The 19,888-nt window shown below is 39.6% G+C and overlaps 1 protein-coding gene across 8 annotated transcripts in view; it reads right to left on the bottom strand.

Moving 5' to 3' along the window:
* Positions 1-19,888, bottom strand: part of MYT1L (myelin transcription factor 1 like) — a 730,598-nt gene that overhangs the window by 56,115 nt on the left and 654,595 nt on the right. The window lies entirely within an intron of this gene.

Below are 19,888 nucleotides of genomic sequence, written 5' to 3'. Positions count from 1 at the left end.
ATTGTATTATTGGTTAAGTCCTCTCTCATCCACTAAATATTTCTAATTTTTCTGCTTCTTTCCTTTCCCTCCTGAGCCAAATAGTGACGCATTGAATATGGAGTACCAAAGCAAAAGTTTCAGAGGTCCCCTCTTTCTACCTCAGCTTTCCCTTCTGTAAAAGTGTATTGGATCAGATCAAGAATTCTTAATTTAAAATACTTTGATAACTGTATTTTATGTAATTGGTTTCCTTTGTATTTCTAGGTATGTTATTTTATGCATTACCCAGAGGGTAATGCCCAAGGGGTCCATGATATATAAAACAGTAAAGACCCCTGTACTAGATGATCTCTAAGTATGTTCCCAGTTTTAAATGCTATGCTTCGACTGATTTCTATTTCTTTATTTTGGTGAAAGTGGGAAGACGAGGCACAAAGATGACATATCTTCCTATGAGGAAATCTGGTCTGCTTGAAGATCTAGGCTTCACAAACTGAGAGGTGGATTCATGGAAAATTCTTATTTTTGTTTTGTTTTGTTTTTTCAAGTAGGAATGATCTATTTGTCATGCCAGTATAAACACGTAAGTCACTTGTGGATTATACAGAACAGAATTGTGTGGAAACTGAACTAGGATAGTGGTGGTGAGGGGGAAGGCTTTAATGGGACTAGGTTTTCCAGTTCTTGTCTGCTACTAGCTAGTGGTGTGACTTTGAGCACATCACTTAGTCTCTTTTTATTTAGCTGGGCAAAATAAAAACTTCTTTTACTGAAAAGGGTTGTTGTGAGGCTTAAATGAGATCATATGTATGAAAACTCTTTGAAAGTAGCAGTTTTGGGGGGCAGCTAGGTGGTGCAGTGGATAAAGCACTGGCCCTGGATTCAGGAGGACTTGAGTTCAGATCCAACCTCAGACACTTGACACTAGCTGTGTGACCCTGGGCAAGTCACTTAACCCTCACTGCCCCGCAAAAAACAAAAAAGAAAAAAAAAAGAAAAAGAAAAAAAAAGAAAGTAGCAGTTTTTGTTTTTACTAATGAAAGATGAATATGATTCACTGTGGTACCATATAAATTATACTGGGCTTGGAGTCAGAAGATCTGGATTTTACTCCCAATTTTGCCACTTCCTAGCTCTATGACCTTGAGTAAGTTACTTAGTCTCCTGAACTGTAAAAAATAATTATGTCTGTCCTCAGGATGTTGTAAGGATGTAAGCTGCTTTATAATCTTAAAGTGGATATAAATATGAATTATCATTATTCTTGCTATTGTATCTCTAATAAAATACTAGTCTGCTACTTTTTTATGGCCCAGAGATGACGTTGCACTCCTGAAGACCTGTGGGAGCATATCCTTCTCTAGCATCATCTTCACTAGTCCAAGATCATTTTAGGGCATGTTGAAGCATCAGAATAGCTAACATCTCAAGACATGGAGGGGTGTGATCTCTGTTGGGAAGTATCGACACCAATACAATCATGGAGGGTATGTCTAGTATTCCACCTTCATAATATTCTACTTATTATTCTACTTTCATGATTTTCAAATGAACTTTAAGATTCCAAGAAGGAGGCTTTGGGGGAGGCCTAAATCAGCTTTTGAAAATGCTTTTAATGATTCATGTCATATCCTAGGATTTGCAAAATTAATTTTCCAAATTTTTTTCCTAAGACATGTACATGTACGTGTATGTGTATGTATATATGCATACTGCTGTATATGTTGAATGAAGTAGCATTTATTAAGTGCTTACTATGTGCAAAGTGCTATGCTCTGTACCAAGGATACAAATAGAACAGTATGGCAATCCTTGTCCTCAAGGATCTCACACGGTGGGAGACAACACATACAGAAGGTTTCAGATGCCAGCCAAATGGAAAGGCTTCATGGTCCTTCAAGTGCAGCAACAAAGCACTTCTTTAATGATATTTGCACTGATAAACTCCTATCAGTTTCTGATATTCCCCCCGGTGATGAAGATTTCCAGGCACTCATTCCTGTGCATCCTATGTGATTCTCGAACAGGCTAAGGGCTCTTCTCTATTTTTCTTGACATCATAAACATATTAGTGCAACATTAGGGAAACTAGAGGACCTAAGATCAAATCTAATTTCTTCTGCTTCTGACACTTACTACATGTGTAACCTTGGGCATGTCACTTAATCGCCCCTCTTCCTCATTTTCCTCATCTGTAAAATGAGGTGTTGGGATAGGCAGCCTCTGAGATCTCTTCACCTTTAAACTCACAATTTTGTGGTCTGTACCGATCTATCATTATTAATCAGTTCCAATGAACAGATTTCTTACAGGTGAGCTGATGGCCTGGAAAAGATGTTGGACATGTAAGCCCAGTACAGAGATCCTATAATAGAAAACAGAAACTCCTTGCTTAACAGGTAAGTGTGATAAGAGAATTCATGGCTTAACTTTTTCACTGACATTTACTTGAGGAACAATCAAGTAACTAGCCAGTATGCAAAATCAAACTTGAGGTATCAACTATAGATCTAGTGTTAACTGGCTAGTTCCCTGTTTAACTGTATAGATCTTTCCTTTTTGTCATTGGCCTCATTATCTTCCCTTATTACCCTTTGAAATTCCATTGTACCTACCCTGCTAATGTAACCAAAACCTGTATTATGTATTTTAAAACTGAGGCTCAGGGCTCATCAACCTTTTGGTATATGCTGAGTGTAGTCTATACAAAAGTATACTAAACTGCGGTTCTCCACGCCCCCCCCCCATTGTTAATTGATGACTGACAGCAGTAACTTGTCAGCAGACTATTAGACAATTTTGTCACAAAAGGTTCTCTCATTAGCTTGTTCTGCAACCCTGGGTAAGTTATTCTGAACATGTTACCTCATGAAAAAATGGGACCAATGATATCAGTTTTCCTGAGAAAGTGTCTGTGAGGATAATTGATACAATCAAAAATAATTTTTAATTTGAAGCAGGTTAAGGGAAATAGGGATTCTAGAAAATTCAGGAACCTGTATTTCTCTCTTAGCCTATATCACTCACCAGATTGACATTAGATGAGGCTGAACCTCTTCCATAGCCACTGACCAGTGGAAAGAGTTGTATGGAAAGAAACTTCCCAGAGGAAGAGAATATGAGGAAAATTCTGTTTCTTAAATAACCAGCAAAAGGCCTACAGCTGTGCCCTCTCTAAGAGTACCAAGAAGATAGTGAGATTATCAATATCACATTTCAACTTTAAATTCTTCTCTTTTCTTCCTTGAAAAAAATTTCTTTTCTCACAGATGAAAAAAGTGTCTTGTGGGGTTCTCATTGGCATCCCGTGATTTTGCTCACTACTCAGGCAAATATGTCAAATTCTGGGTCCTACTTATATGGGGGAGAGGGGACTTGCTGAGGGGCAAACATGAAGGAGGTGTCAAAGAAGGGATTCAAACCCAGGCATTTCCTGCCTCCTAAGTCGGTGCTCTTTCTAGCTCTAGTTATGCCTCAAAAAAACAAAAACAAAAAACCAAGAAGGCCAACCAGATGGTAAGAAGTCTTGAGATCATGCCATAAGGGAATTACAAGTGTTTAGCCTGATGAAAAGATGCTGGGAAGATGAGTGGGACATAATAGGCATCTTCAAGTGTTTGAAGAGGGAGTAGACTTGCTCTTCTTGGCACCAAAGGGCAGAAATAAGGGTCATGGATAGAAATTTATGAAAATAAAATTCATGGGTTTTTGAGTCTTTAGTTTTTATAAGCTAACTTCCCCCTTCCCCTCCACCTCCATTGTATGGGTAGAACAAATTTAGAAATCTTCCTAAGGCACAGATCTGAACATGGAATTCTCTTGTTCAAAAACCTTCAGTGGCTCCCTATTAACTCTAAGATCAAATTTAAACTCCTTAGACTGATATCTTAAAGCCTTCCTTAATTTGGTTCCAATCCACTTTTCCAGCCTTATTTTAAGTATCCCCAGGCCTAAAAGATGAGTGTTATAGATAACGCTGTGGAAACAGCCAAGTGGTTTTGTAGATAAGAAGATTAACTTTAGAAATTGGAGATGGACTACAATTTCATTAATTAGAAAGCCCAGAGGGTAATGCAAGAACAATACTAGGCAAAGTGGAGGATCTCACACAAATGTTCCACCACCTTGAAAGAAATTTGAAAGAGGGAGCTTATTGTACAAACAGAAGCTAAGAAGCATAGGAGACTTGTTTTTTCTTGCCCTGGAATACTGTTGATGCTTTTGGAAATTTGAATAGTTCTCTTTAATTATCTAACCAGGCGGCTATTGTTCGAGAAGAAAGGGGGTAAAAATGAGAATGTTTTCTCTTCTAATTGTCTTCTCAGATGCTAGAAGTTGGTTTGTTTTATGGAGTGTTAGCCAGGGCCTCAGAGACTCTGTAAACGCACCCCTCCCTCAATATGAATACTAAGAACACTCTCTTTGGAGTACTTGAGGAGCAGGGCCATCCAGGCTTCCCTAGACAGGTTCTAGGGAGGGATGGCCCACTCCCTCTTGCGGCTGCCAGGCCTTTCCCCTTTTGGATGCTCTGAAGTTTTTCCTTGCCTCCAGCTTAAATCTGTTTCTCTACAACATCACTGTTCCCAGTACTGTTCTCTGGGACTAAGCAGAAGAAATCTAATTCCTCTTCAAATACTTTCAGACAACTCTCTTGAGTTGCCTTGGGAGATACTGGGTTCTTCCTTACTGGACTTTTTAGAGCGAGGGCTAGATGATCACTTGCTGGGCAAGGGTAGGTCTGGAGATGGCCTCCAAATTCTCTTCAAGCTCTGTGATAAAAACATTTTCCAGAGTCCCTGCAAATACTTCAGCAAACAGAATAGAAAATGGTGCCTTTCATTTTAAATTCATGTAGTAGTATTCTTGTACATTCCCAATAAGGAATAATGTATTACACTCTATATACTCACTGTCTTGCCTTTGCACAGGCTTTCCCTCATGTCTAGAATACAATCCCTCCTCTCATTTCCCTTTTTATTTCATTCAAGATTCATGCCATCATTTTGTAGAAAAAGAAACCGAGGACTGTGGAAGTTAAGTGACTTTCTTAAGGTCATACAGTAAGGGACTCTGAGACCAGTAGTGTTCTTTCAACGGTATACTGTTGAACAGTATCCTGTTCTTCCTCTACTAAGTTCAAGTGCCATCTCCCCTATGGTCCCTGGCCCCTCTAGTTATTAATGCTATCTTCCTCCTCAAATTATCTTGTAGTCAACAAGTCAAATCAATAAGCATTTGTTAAGTGCCTACAATGTGCCAGACAATGTGCTAAGTACTTGAGATACAGGAGAGGCAAAAACCAACCAAAAACCATTCCCTGCTATCAAGGCACTCACAGTCTAAGTGGGTAAGCAAGATGTAAACTACTATATAAAAACAAGCAATTTACAAGATAAATTAGAGAGAGTCAACAGAAGAAAGCACTAAATTATTGAGAGATCAGAAAAGGCTTTTTGCAGAAGGCAGGATTTTTAGCTGAGACTTAAAGGAAGCCAGGAGGCAGGTATGAGGAAGGGGAACATTCCATGCATGAGAAACAGACAGTGAAAACACCTGGAGTCAGGGAACTGAATGTGTTATGTGAGAGCAATATCATGAGGGGAGTAGGGTATGAGAAAACTGTAAAGGCAGAGAGGAACTAGGTTATAAAGGACTTTTACAATCTAATAGATTTTATATTTGATCTTGGAGGTAATAGGGAGCCACTGGAGGTTATTGAATGAGGGCAGGGATGATGGTGAGGCAGAACTAAAATTTAGGAATATCAATTTGATATCTAAGTGGAGAATAGGTGGGAGCAGGGAAAGACTTGAGACAGTGAGATCTAGGTAAGAGGCTATTGCAGTAGTCCACAGCATGAGTTGATGAGGGCCAGCATGGGGGTGATGGTATAGTCTCAGGATAAAAGGGAGTGTATACAAGATATTGTAAAGGTAAGATGAAAATACATTGGCTATGGGAAAGGGGGAGTGAGAGACAGTGAGGAATAAAGAATGATACCTACGTTATAAACCCGGGTGATTGGGAAGATAGTGGTACCTTCGACATTAGTAAACATAAAAAGAGGAGAGGGTTTTGGGGAAAAGTTAATGTGTTCAGTTTGGGACATGCTGAGTTTAAGATATCTATGGGGGGGCAGCTAGGTGGTGCAGTGGACAGAGCACTGGCCAGAGCACTGGCCCTGGAGTCAGGAGTACCTGAGTTCAAATCCGGTTTCAGACACTTAACACTTCCTAGCTGTGTGACCCTGGGCAAGTCACTTAACCCCAATTGCCTCACTAAAAAAAAAAAAAAAGATATCTATGGGAAATCCTATTCAAGACATTGAATAGGAAGTTGGAAATGTGAAACTAGAATAGAGAGGATAGATTAGGACTGGATAAATACAATGAAGAATCATTTGCTTGAGATGATTATTGAATCCATGGGAACTGATAAGATCACCAAGTAAAATAGTAGAGTTTATTTGTTGTACAATTAGGTAGTTCTTGAGGTATTATTTTTTCCTTTATTACTGTATACTCACTATCTTGCAAGTGCTTTGTGCTTAATATATGGATCAAATTTGTTGAACTAAATAGAAATGTGTTTACTTGATAAAATGAACAACTCTTGTCACTTACTTCACTTTTATATTTTCTTCTATATGCCACCTTCCTTTCCATTTTGTCCTTTCTATTACCACCACCTATTTCATCCAGGCCCTCATTTCCTGTGGACAAGACTATTGAAAAAAGTCTTCTAATTGCCTTTCTTGCCTCTTTTCTACTTCCCTTCAATTTATTCTATACACAGTTGCCAGATTAATCTTAATCCATATTGCTGCTAATGCCATTCTGCTACTTAAAACTTTCAACAGTTTGCATCTGGAATAGTCTAAAATCCTTGGGCTAGCATTCAGAAGCCTTCAGTTGTTCAACATAACAAATTCCAACTAATATGGTCTCTCCAACTCTACACACACATGCACATATGTGCACACACATGCACATACAATTATTTTTGGCTGTTATACTTTAAAGTCAGACTTCTGAGTTGCAATCTTGTATAATACTTATATATGTATGCATCATATTACAATATAATAGGATTAAGATTTAGAGCTAGAAGAAACGTTAGCGGTCCCCTTGTCCAACTCCTTTTTAAAATACTTTTATGTTTTTATTTTGGTTTTTGGTGAGGCAATTGGGGTTAAGAGACTTGCCCAGGGTCACACAGCTAGTAATTGTGAAGTGTCTGAGGCCGGATTTGAACTCAGGTCCTCCTGAATCCAGGGCCGGTGCTCTATCCACTGTGCCACCTAGCTGCCCCGGTCCAACTCCTTTTTACAGATGAGGAATCTGAGTCCCAAAGAGCTTAAGTAACTTGTTAAAGGTCACACAGGTAGGAAGAGATAGTGTCAAGATTTCAACTTGGGTCTTCTGATTGCAAGTTCCTCTCTACTAATAATAATAGGTTGCATTCATATGGTACTTTATGATTTTTGAAGTGCTTTATATATTTATTTTCTCTCATTTGAACCTTACAACAATACTAGGACTTAGGTACTATTATTATCCCATTTTTTAAATTGTTTTTTGTTTTTTGTGGGGCAATGGGGGTTAAGTGACTTGCCCAGGGTCACACAGCTAGTAAGTGTTAAGTGTCTGAGGTCAGATTTGAACTCAGGCACTCCTGAATCCAGGGCCGGTGCTTTATCCACTGCGCCACCTAGCTGCCCCCATTATTATCCCATTTTATAGATAGGAAACTGAGGTTGAGTGACTTATATAGGGTCACACAGAAAGTAGGTATCTGAAGCAAGATTTCAACTCAGGTCTCTCTGAGTCTTAAGTCCAGCACTCTATCCAATGTGCCACCCAGTTCGCTGAAGTTAGAGATGGTTTTGTTTTTCATCTTTGTATCCCCAGTGTCTATTAGTAGCCCACATTGTTAATAAATGTTTATTTAACTGAATTACACACTAACATGTACATCTATGTGTATACATACATAAATATACACACCTTCTATATACATATGAGTATATGTATATATGTGCTTGTGTGTATTCCAGACTACTACATATTTAATGCCAAGATTTCGAGACAAAATGAAAAGTACACAGTTCTCACGTTGTACTGACTAAGGTATGGGACTAAACCTTTTTCACACATTGGCTACATTCTGGATCTGAAGTAACAAAGTTTCAACCCCTTTTGGTTCCCTATTTTATATCTGCAACTCTGGCACCTCCTTGATGGGTCAAAAAGTCATTACATGAGATGTCCTGGGATATCCAGTTCAGAACCTCTAAAGTGGAGGTGTCCCTTTCACTCTCAAAGCCTAAATCCTATACATAGACTTTTATACATACTCTAAATCCTATACATAGACTTTTGACATGAGGGGAAATAAAAATTCCTAGAATAGAGCTAGGCCTAGACAAAATTGTTCAGCAATTGTTTACAAATTTATTTCTGCCCTCTTTTTATCCTCTAAGAGAAGTCCCTCCTACTTTTTCCCCCAGTAGTGCCTTCTGTTGCCTCTCCTTTTACCGTATCAAACTGTTCTCTACTGATTTCTGTAAGTTGTCTCTCCTAAGGGCATTTTCATTCAAGTCATCTTCTAAATTGCTCACCCTAGATTCTTTCTCTTTAGAGGCAGCCAAGTAATGCAGTGGGGCAGCTAGGTGGCACAGTGGAATCAGAAAGACTCATCTTCATAAGTTCAAATTTGGCCTCAGACAGTTACTAGCTGTGTGACCCTGCCTCAGTCCCTCATCTATAAGATGAGCTGGGGAAGAAAATGGAAAACCACTCTAGCATCTTTGCAAAGAAAACCCCAAATGGGGCTATGAAGAGGTGGACAAAACTTAAAACAACTGAACAACAACAATAAAGTAATGCAGTGGATAGAGACTTGGAGTCAAGAAAACTTGAGCCCAAATCTTGACTTGGATATTAACTGTGTGACCCTGGGCTAGTCACTTAATTTCAGCCTGCCTAAGTTTTTTCATCCGTAAGATAAGGATAATGACATTTATTTGAGTTGTGAAGATAAAATGGGATATTTGTCAAGTTCTTAAATTACAATATAAATGCTAATAGCTATATTTATTATTTTCCCTGTATTTTGGAGGAGACTATAACCATACAGGAGTATTTGGTGGCTCCACATAGAATCCATCAGGAAGCATTTGACTCATCCTCATGAGATAATAATTGTAAAAGTACTTAGCACAGTATCTGGCACAAAGCAGATGCTAAATAACTCTTGTTTTCTTCCTCTCTCCCTCTTTCTCTCCCTCCCTTCCTCCCTTTCTTTCTTTCTTTCTTCCTTCCTTCCTTCCTTCCTTCCTTCCTTCCTTCCTTCCTTCCTTCCTTCCTTCCTTCCTTCCCTCTCTCTCTACCCTACCACAATGACTTGCAAAGTGAATAGTGACTGATATTATTACTCTAGTATTTCCAGGATAATAGTGTAAACCTTGTACACCACACATTGCTATCCATCACCTTTCAGTGTTGATTCATGTAGGGAATTGGGGAGAATTCATTTATCCTCTTCCAATGGTCCAACAATCACAATCATCCCTTTCTGACCTGAGTTTGACACTTCAGCAAAGTCAATGACACTGGCAGAAAGATGGAGGTGAGGTGTATGTTACAAGAAATTTCAGATTGTTGTGCTACTTGTCCCTGTTACTACACAAACCTAAAATATTGATCATGAGGAATCAGGTTCTTAGAATCTAATACTATTGGGGATGACAGATGCTTTAAAGCAATCCAAATGTAGCCCTACTAATAGGATCATAGATTTATGTCTGAAAGGGAATGTAGAAATCATTGGGTACAATTCCTTCATGTCGTAGATAAGGAAACTGGGGCTCAGAGAGGACAAAAGACTTGCTCACTGTTATAGAGGGAGTACATAGAAATGAAAGTATTTGAACATAGGTCCTCTGACTCCAAATCCATTATTCCCTCAACTCCAACAAAACTTGGGATTGAAACTAACAATGTTTAAGGGTTACAATAATAATAACTTATAGAGCTTTAAGGTTTAAAAATATCTTATGCATATTATCTCTTTGTACCTCACAATCCTGTAAGGCAGATGGAAAATTAAACAGAGACATCTCGGATCTTGTACAAAGCTGTTGTTCTTGGTTGTTTCCAGCCACTGGTGAATAAGTGCTGAATGACTTGGTGCTTTGAGAACATGGGGTAGTCTACTTATTGACTGCTAAGGAGTAAGGGCTGATGAGTCAGTAACTATTTAAAATGGAGTAGCACCATCCTCTATGTTCTCTTCACTTTCTGCTATGGACCATATGTGAACTATGGGAGAAAGGGACAGTTGATCCTATTTCCTGACCCTGGCCTCTAAGCAGCACATGTCTGACTTAGGTGAGCTGAATGTAAGCTTTAGGCTGCCTCTTTTTTGTCTATTGTGTTCCTGATCTCAGGTAAACAAGTTTCTATCCTGAGATGGACATGTCCAGGCTTGGGGGCAAGGTTAGGAATTCAAGGTCCTAGATCCTTTTGATCGCTGCTAATTAGAAGTAAAGGGGGTGGGGGAGGGAGATAAAGGGAGGAGAGGGGAAGGAGGGAAGGGCAGATTGGGGAGAGAGTAGAAAAAGCAAAATACTTTCGAGGAATGTAAAGATGTTCTGCATAACAGCATAAGTATGACATTGAATTGCTTGATTTCATAGGGAGGGTTGAGGAGAAAAGGAGGAAGAAAACTTGGAACATAGAATTAGCTCAAAGACCTTAAACTCATCAGAGTTGGCTCATGGAGGGAATAACATTCACACCCAGTTGGGAGGAGTAATCTATTTAACCCTACAGGAAAGTATGAGGGTAAGAGGATAAGAAGGAAGGGCAGGAAAAAAAAAGGGAGTGCAGAGTAGGGGAGGGGACAGTCAGAAGTAAAACACTTTTGAGGAGGAATAGTTTAAAAGAAGATAGAAAATAGAGTAAATATCATGGGAAGGGAATAGGATGGAGGGAAATAGTTATGATGATTGAATATAATGGCAAAACATGGTACCTACTTTGCTGGGCTAATATGAAGAAAAATTCTTTGTCAAGTTTAAGGTACTTTATTTAGGTTATGATGAACAGGATACTATCAGAAAAACCTGGAAAGACCTACATGAACTGAAGCAGAGTGAAATGTACTGTATACAAAATAACAGCAATAGTGTAAGATGATCTGCTGGGAAGCATGTGGTTATTTTCAGCAAGGCAATGGTCCAATATAACCCTGAAGGACTTATGAAAATGGCAACCCATCTACAGAGAAAGAAGTGACAGTATCTGAAAATAGATGGAAACACATTTTTTTCTTTGTTTTTTTCTTTCTTTGTTTTTTTGTTTTTTGTTTTTTTGGTGAGGCAATTGGGGTTGGGTGGCTTGCCCGGGGTCACGCTGCTGGTGGGTGTTGGGTGTCTGGGGCTGGATTTGGGCTCAGGTGCTCCTGGTTCCAGGGCTGGTGCTCTGTCCACTGTGCCACCTAGCTGCCCCTGGAAACACATTTTTAAAAAAAAAATTTTTTTTTCTCTTTGACAATTCCTCAGTCTGAAGTTTTGGGAGTTTTTTGACTGTTTTCTCTCACAACCTAGCTAATGTGGGAATGTTTTCCATGACTAGTCATGTATAACTTATTTTGAAATGCTTGAGTTCTAGTGGGTGGGGGGTGGGAATGGAGGAGGAAGAGAAGTTGGAACACAATTTTTTAAAAAAATTGATGTTAAAATTTGTTTTTACATATATTTTGGAAAATAAAATTCTATTAAAAAAAAAAAAAGTAAATGGGGGCAGCTAGGTGGTGCAGTGGATAGAGCACCAGCCCTGGAGTCAGAAGGACCTGAGTTCAAATCTGGCCTCAGATACTTAACACTTACTAGCTGTGTTACCCTGGGCAAGTCACTTAACCCCAATTGCCCAGCCAGAAAAAAAAAAAAGTAAAGGGAGTAGTTCCCCATAAATTAATTCAGCACACTTGGAAAAGACAACCACCAACAAAAGCATTGGCCCAAGCCTGATCTATTTTTACCAGAAGATATAGATTGGGAGTTGTTTGGACAGTTCACAGCTGAGGTAAAATGTGGAATGCCTATTTGGTACCCTAACAAATTCCTTTATGTTCTGAAAAGGTTTGGGTATCAGTCTTCTGAAAGAGTATATCAGTAGTTATAAATGAAGTTACTAAATTCTGTTTTTAGGTGTTCTGTCAATGATCACTGTGATAATTTTCCATCTTTTAGCATTTGTTTATTTGTGTGTGTGTGTGTGTGTGTGTGTGTGTTTATGTAGGAAATGAAACTCTATCCCTGATCTGCTTCATATTATACATTGAGTCCCCTTCTGTTCCTCCCCTTTCAGGACACCTCTGAGATAAGCTACAACCTAAACTACAAGTAATTCTTCCCTGGAGTACCTGAGTGGGGGTTTAATAAACAATGAATGTAAGAAAAAGGAGCCTAACAATGAAAAGGAAGCCTAACTCCTCACATTAGAGAGGACATGATGAAGAACTGAACCTAAGGGCAGCTAGGTGGCACAGTGAATAAAAGCACTCCTGGATTCAGGAGGACCTAAGTTCAAATCCAACCTCAGACACTTGACACTGACTAGCTGTGTGACCCTGAGCAAGTCACTTAACCCTCACTGCCCTGTCAAAAAAAAAAAGAAACTGAATTTAGTCAGACTATGTGTTGAATTCAATGTTTCAACAAGTACTAATATAATACAATATTATAATACAAGTATCAATATAATACAATATTATAAACAAAATGCAAAACAAAAGAACATGAAAATGTATAAGAAATATGAAAAATGCTATGAGAGGTTTAAGAAAACAAAAATAATCTCCCTTTGGGAGAATGAGGACAGGTTTCATGGAGGAGGTGGTATTGAATTGGGTTTTGAAGTATAGGTAGAGTTCCGATTGATAGGGGCAGAGAAAAAAGTATCCCAGACACAAAGCATTATATTAGCAAAGGTTCAAGATGAGAAAAGCACATAATACTAATACTAAAAATTGACATTTATATGCTCTTTAAGGTTTACAAAGTAAATGACTCACCCATTAACAACTGACTTGTAACTATCAAAGGTAGGATCTGAATGGAAATCTTCTGGAATCTAAGACTAGTATTCTACTCAATATGAAACAGTATCTTCTCTGACATGTTTGGAGAAGATTAAGTACAGCGAGGTGGTTCAGTGGTTAGAGTGTCAGGTCTGGAGTCAAGAAAACTAATCTTCCTGAGTTCAAGTATGACCACAGACTATTTTTTGGGGGGAGTGTGGGGGGCAATGAGGGTTAAGTGACTTGCCCAAGGTCCCACAGCTAGTGTGTGTCAAGTGTCTGAGGCTGGATTTGAACTCAGGTCCTCCTGAATCCAGGGCTGGTGCTTTGTTCACCACGCCACCTAGCCGCCCCTGACCTCAGACTCTTACTAGTTGTGTGACTCTGAGCAAGTCACTTAATCCTGTTTGCCTCAGTTTCCTCACCTGTAAATGAACTGAAGAAGGAATTGGCAAGTCACTCCAGTATCTTTGCCAAGAAAAATGGGGTCATGAAGAGTTGGATATGAGTGAAACAAGTGAACAATAACAACAAATTGTTTAGTTTAGCTAGAGAGTGCCGCATATGTTTGGTAATATCAGAGAAGCCTAGAGAGTTGGGTTCAAGCCAGTGGGCAGAGGACCTTGAATGCGAAGCTAAGGACTTTAGCCTTTATTTGGTTGATGAGAGGGAACTATTGAAAGGTGTGGAAGAGAGGAAAGACAATAAAGATATGATGAATTGGAGTTTAATTTGACATGGTGATTATAAACCCGGCAAACACAGGTGTGAGGACCTTCTAGGGTTAGGCTAGGTAGATTGATGGCAGTGGTGAAGGATCCAGAAGTTTTGAGGAAAGAAGGCAGAGTGATTATTAGGATAACCCAGGATTAGCTATTGCAGAATGGAGGCACTGGGGGAATAAGCTGTTAGAAAAACCTTAAGATCAATGACAAGAGGAGAGAGAGAAAGATGGAAAAAATGAAAATATTCTGATGGATATGGGCAGCTTAGTTCTAGGAGAGACTCTAGCCCCTAGTAAGAAGCTAAGGGCTCCTCATCTGAGGAAAGAATACTAAGGGTTTTCCTATGGGCAAACCTCAGAAGATATTAATAAATTAGATAAATGGTTGTGGTTAAGCATGAAGAAGGGAAAGATTCTGCTTCTCAAAAGACCTAAAACATTGAAAAAACTATTAATTTAATGAGTGGAGGTCAGGAGGGCCTTAGTGAAAGGACCAGGTTAGTGCTGGAGGAGAGGCTTCTACATCGGGAAGAGGGAAACAGCAAGGCAACAGTTGAAAGAGACTATTAAGTGATCTAAAATGATGCCAAGTGAACTGAGTGATGGAAAAATCACAAAATACTAGAGATGGACGGGACTTAAAAGGTCAATTAGTCAATCTGCTATCTGAACAGAAATTCCTTCTCAAGTTTCTACAACAAAGTTCTTTAGAAAGGAAGTGTCTATGACTTCTCCTGAAGTGGCATGTTCCCATTTAGAATAGCTTTCTTGAAAGCTATTTCTTTCCACTTCAAAATGAAAATTTAGTTCTCTGCAACTTTAACTTATTACTTGTAGCAACAATTCTAAGACCTTCTATTACTGGCTCTGGCTCTGATCCTGACTCTTTGGACTTCACTACTATGCTCCAGCAAGGATATCTCTTTCATCTGCCTCTCCCTCTCCCTCCTCCTATACCCCACACTTTTCAGCTTACTTTTGATGTGTTGTCTTCCCCTTTAGAATATAAGCTCCATGAGGGCAGGAAATGTCTTTTTGCTTGTTTTGTATTCCTAGTGCTTAGGACTGTGCCTGATCCATAACAAGTGCTTAATAAATGCTTCCCCCACTAGCTTATTTGCATTTCATTTTTAAATTATTTTTTTTATTTTTGCAGGGTAATGAGGGTTAAGTGACTTGCCCAGGGTCACACAGCTAGTAAGTGTCAAGTGTTTGAGGCCGAATTTGAACTCAGGTACTCCTGAATCCAGGGCCAATGCTTTATCCACTGCGCCACCTAGCTGCCCCTTTATTTACATTTCATTGATTTTTTTTTTCTGTCATTTACAAACCCCCACAAATATATAAAGTCTAACAAGACAAATTAATGCCCTGACCATGATTGACAGCATGTCTCCTTCTACACGTAGAATCCACCATTTTTCTTCCAAAGGGAGATGTCTTATGTCTTTTCCAAAATAAATATCATTAATTTATTCTCTGATTCTAGAAAGCCATTGCTTCTAAGGTACTCACTGCACTCAAGTCTTATTTGCCTTGTTCTGGTTGCACTCCAGTTTGTCAAGGAAGGAAGGAAGGAAGGACATCCTTCCTAAAATACAACTCTCCAAATACAATACTCCAAATACAGTCTGACCAGGGCAGAACACAAACTTAACTCCTTTCTCCTTTTGAACACTATGCAACCTAAGATTTTATTACCTTTTTTTAGCTGTCATATCTGTGTGTCCATTCTTATTGAGCTTACATCTTTTTCACACAAACTATTGTCTAGGCAGAATCCCCCCAGCTAGTACTTGTGTAGTTGATTATTTTAACCCAGGCACAGGTCATTATATTGTCATCTCTTCAATTTTACCTTATTAAGCTCAACCCATGGTTCTAGCCCACTACCATCTTTTTGGATCCTGACTCTGTTGTCCAATTATACAGAATGTGTACTGCTAAGATGCCTTCGTATTGTAGGAAACATTGGCTAAGTGTTCATGAACACTCATAAACTCTGAGGGTGTGGTACTGCAGTGGACATGAGGCAGAAAATATATTTTTGGAAAACAGAGGATAGAAAAGGGCCATGAACCTTGGAGACTACTCTTGGAAGGAAAAAAATCAACCATTTTTGCTACCTGGGTGGAAGCAATGGAAAGTTAACCAAGTCAAGCCCGGGGGAAAACCTGTGGAGGAATCATCCTCTTTATTTATTTATTTATAATATTTTTAGTGAGGCAATTGGGGTTAAGTGACTTGCCCAAGGTCACACAGCTAGTAAGTGTTAAGTGTCTGAGGCCGGATTTGAACTCAGGTACTCCTGACTCCAAGGCCAGTGCTCTATCCACTGCGCCACCTAGCTACCCTGGAATCATCCTCTTGAGCATTGGTATTCCATGTTGTCCCCCTGATGATATGAGGGAGAGAGTGTAGGTGTTCAAGCCATTCAATCAGTGAGTATCTGGGACCATAGTGGGATGCATGTTTGAAGAAGTAATACAATGGATACTCCTCATCACTACCTTTAGCTCCCAAGACTCTTCTTCAAACTGAGTTTGAGAGGCTGAGTGAATGAGGGAAGGCTTTCAGACCTAGTGAATTGGGGATATAGCCTCTTGTCTATTTGGACAAGGCAGCCCCCTGGTGTGAGCCCTCATAAGCTCACATCTACACTATTTCAATTGCCCACTGGTTGGCTTCTCCCATCCTCAAATCTCTCTCCATTATAATCCATCCTTCACTGAGCTGTCAATATAGTCTTCCTAAAGTGTATGTATGAGCATATTGCTCCCCACCCCCCCATTCAATAAAGTCTAATTGCTCCCTACTACCTCAGGATCATATATAAACTCCTCTGCTTGGCCTTCAAAGCCTTTCATGACTTTGCCTCATCTACCTTTCCAGTCTTCTTACACTCTATCCACGTACTCTGAGATCCAGTCACTCCAGCAGTCTCCTTGCTATTCCTCACAGGACACCATTTCCTAAATGTGAGCATCCTTGTTGGCTGTACTTCATGTATGGAATTCTCTCCTCATCTCTTCCTCATGGCTTTCCTAGCTTCCTTCAAGTCTCAGCTAAAGTCCTATTTTCTACAGGAAGCCTTTTTTAGTTTTCCTTAATTTTCCCGGAATTATTGTTTGCATGTTATATTCCCCATCAGACTATGAGCTCCTATAACAGCAGGCACTGTTTGTTTTTTCTTTTCCTTTCTTTATATCCCCAGTGCTTAGTACAGTGTTTTGTATATAATAGGCATTTAATAAATGGTAGTTTATTGACTGGTCTGGGTCATATCATCTTCTGGAGAAGCATGTGACAACAGTCTCCTGCCTACAAGTGCCACAGTAACTACTAGATCGCTGATAAGTCAAGTAGAGCCACAGTTTGCCAGAGATAGGAGTTTGGGTAGAGATCATCTTGTCCAACCATCTCAGTTAACAGAGGATAAAATGGAGGCCTGGAATTTGGGGCAACAACACTTAAGAGAATTCCTCTAATTTCACTCCAAACATTTCAACCTATTTAAGAAGTAGCCACTGTATGGAAGTTAGACCCATTAGCCTACTTCAAGAAGGTATGAGAAATGGCTATCTTTGAGTAATACTACCATGGCAAAGTGGTCCCTGACATCTAAAAACTTCCCTTTGCCTCTAGTTATGATAATTAAATGAAAAATTGACATATGGAAGTGTCTCAATATAGCACAGTGCATTTACTACTCAAAAGCACATTTTACCTGAGCATCTGGATGACTTTTCAAGAATGAGAGACTGTGGCCCTTGAAGGGAATGCTTATTGACTCCCTCATAGGTCTACAGGACAGTGCACTAGAAGGCACCTTAGATACAAACTAGTTTAGCCCCTTCATTTTATAGAGAAGGGAATGGAGTTTCAGAAAAGTCAAGTAACTTGCTCAAGGTTCCACAAATAGTAATGAACAGAGCAGGCATTGGAACTGAGGACCTCCCACTAATGACAAATCTAGAAGACAAATTCATTACACTATGCTGGTGAAGACACTGATTTTCTTTTTAGGGAAGGGTCCTGTGAAAGACAATATTTTTGTTAAGTATCTTACAGTTTCTAGACCCTCATCTTCCTGTAAAAAGAATTTTCCTAATTTAAAGGGAACATATATTACATAGATTCATGGCTCTAGAACTGGAAGGGTTTGGGAGGTCAATCCACAGATTTTTATAGATGAGGAAAATGGAGCACAGAGATGTGTAAAGAATTAATTGTTATTTGAGGTTTTTATGCCTCAGAGAGCACTGGCTTGGGGTTCCGCAAAACCGCACCGGTGCTCCACCCACTGGTTGTAGCCCTTGCCAGGGCTCTGGCACCTCAAGTCATCACCACTCGCCAACGCCTACGTGGGCCTGGCAAAATCATAATGATTGGAAGCCTAGTTAGGGCAGTCATGTGACTGTCAGAGCGGACATCCTATTGGCTGGGGCTGTGTGGGGAGTTTGTAGGTTTGGGGGAGGAGAATTGGGCATTCTAGGCGGAAGCTGGAAAGCAACAGGCATTCTGCTGCGTATTTTCAGCTGATTCCTGGGCGGTGGCATTTTTTCAGGTATTATCATTTCCCTTTCCCCATTTTATTTCCTTTCCCTTGATCCTACTGATTCTGTTTGTTTTGTTTTCAAGTTCGTTCTTGTTAAAATAAATCTTGTTCTGTTTTTTTTGTTTGTTTGTTTTTGGTTTTTTTTTGGTGAGGCAGTTGGGGTTAAGTGACTTGCCCAGGGTCACACAGCTAGTAAGTGTCAAGTGTCTGAAGCTGAATTTGAACTCAGGTCCTCTTGAATCCAGGGCCAGTGCTCTATCCACTGCGCCACCTAGCTGCCCAATCTTGCTCTGTTTTAAGGGAGGCTGCCGGTCTCCTTCCTTGCCCCAATATTGCGCCGAGCCGCTTAGCTAGCACTCCCCAATTAAAAATTGGTCCCCACAGATGTTAAGTGATTTTCAAAAGGTCACCCATTGTCTGAGACTGGATTTGAATCTAGGTCCTCCTTACTCCAAGTCCTGTGCACTGCACCATGTTGCCTCTGTTGGATTAAATATGATCTGTTTTTAAATGAACATCCTGCCTCCCAAGCCTAATGGCAAATCTCCCTTGACATTGTTCCTATTGTTTTTTTTTTGTTGTTATCTTTACCTTTATTTTGTTCTCTCTGGTATCTATCTATGTATTTTTTTTTTTTTTTTGGTGAGGCAATTGGAGTTAAGTGACTTGCCCAGGGTCATATAGCTAGTAAGTGTTAAGTGTCTAAGGTCAAATTTGAACTCAGGTCCTCCTGACTCCAGGGCCAGGGCTCTATCCACTGTGCCACCTAGCTGCCCCCTTGCTGGTATATTATAAAAGTGCATTGAGGATTCAGGCCAACATTCCTTCAGAAGGTAATAGGGACATCAGCAACTTTTGCAAGTATTCCTCCACTTCCTCTAAACTTGTAGGCAGCTGCTGTAGTCTAGTTAAATTAGGAGAGCAGCTGGATAGTCATCAGACACTCATTCCACAAGTCTGTGCTAATCTGAGCTATATAAACTGCTTCTATTTATGCCTTTGTTTTGACAATAAGAATTCTAAACTTTTTTGTTACTGTGACATACTACCAACATCAATTTGACAATACATGATATATGACAGGCCTAAATGTCGTTTGAAGTCCCCTACAACTTTGAGATTTGTTGATTCTGAAAAGAGCACTGGATTGGAAATCAAAGTACTGGGTTTGAATCATAACTAAGATACTATGTCACTTCCTCTCTGTGGGCCTCAGTTTCCTCATCTGTAAAAATAAAGAGGTTGGACTAGATGACCTCTAAGTCCTAAGATCCTCTGAATATCTCCCTCTATTTCAGACTACCCTACAGAATAAAGCAAACCCAAATTATTTGGGCTGAGAAGACATTTTGAAAATTTCCTGATTCCCCCTACACTGCTTAAAGAAACGTCGAAGAGTTACAAAATCAAATGTTGGGCCTCATAGTTTTATACTAAAGGCAAGCCTCTTGTAATTATCAGAACAGTTCTTACAGATGTTTGTGTTTTAATGGAGATGCTTATCTGTACTGAACATAATACTTTGAAAAACTTGTATT

The sequence above is a fragment of the Dromiciops gliroides genome, chromosome 2, assembly GCF_019393635.1.
Source record: "Dromiciops gliroides isolate mDroGli1 chromosome 2, mDroGli1.pri, whole genome shotgun sequence".
NCBI classification, from domain to species: Eukaryota; Metazoa; Chordata; class Mammalia; order Microbiotheria; family Microbiotheriidae; genus Dromiciops; species Dromiciops gliroides.
This window is presented reverse-complemented; position numbering and strand designations above follow the sequence as displayed.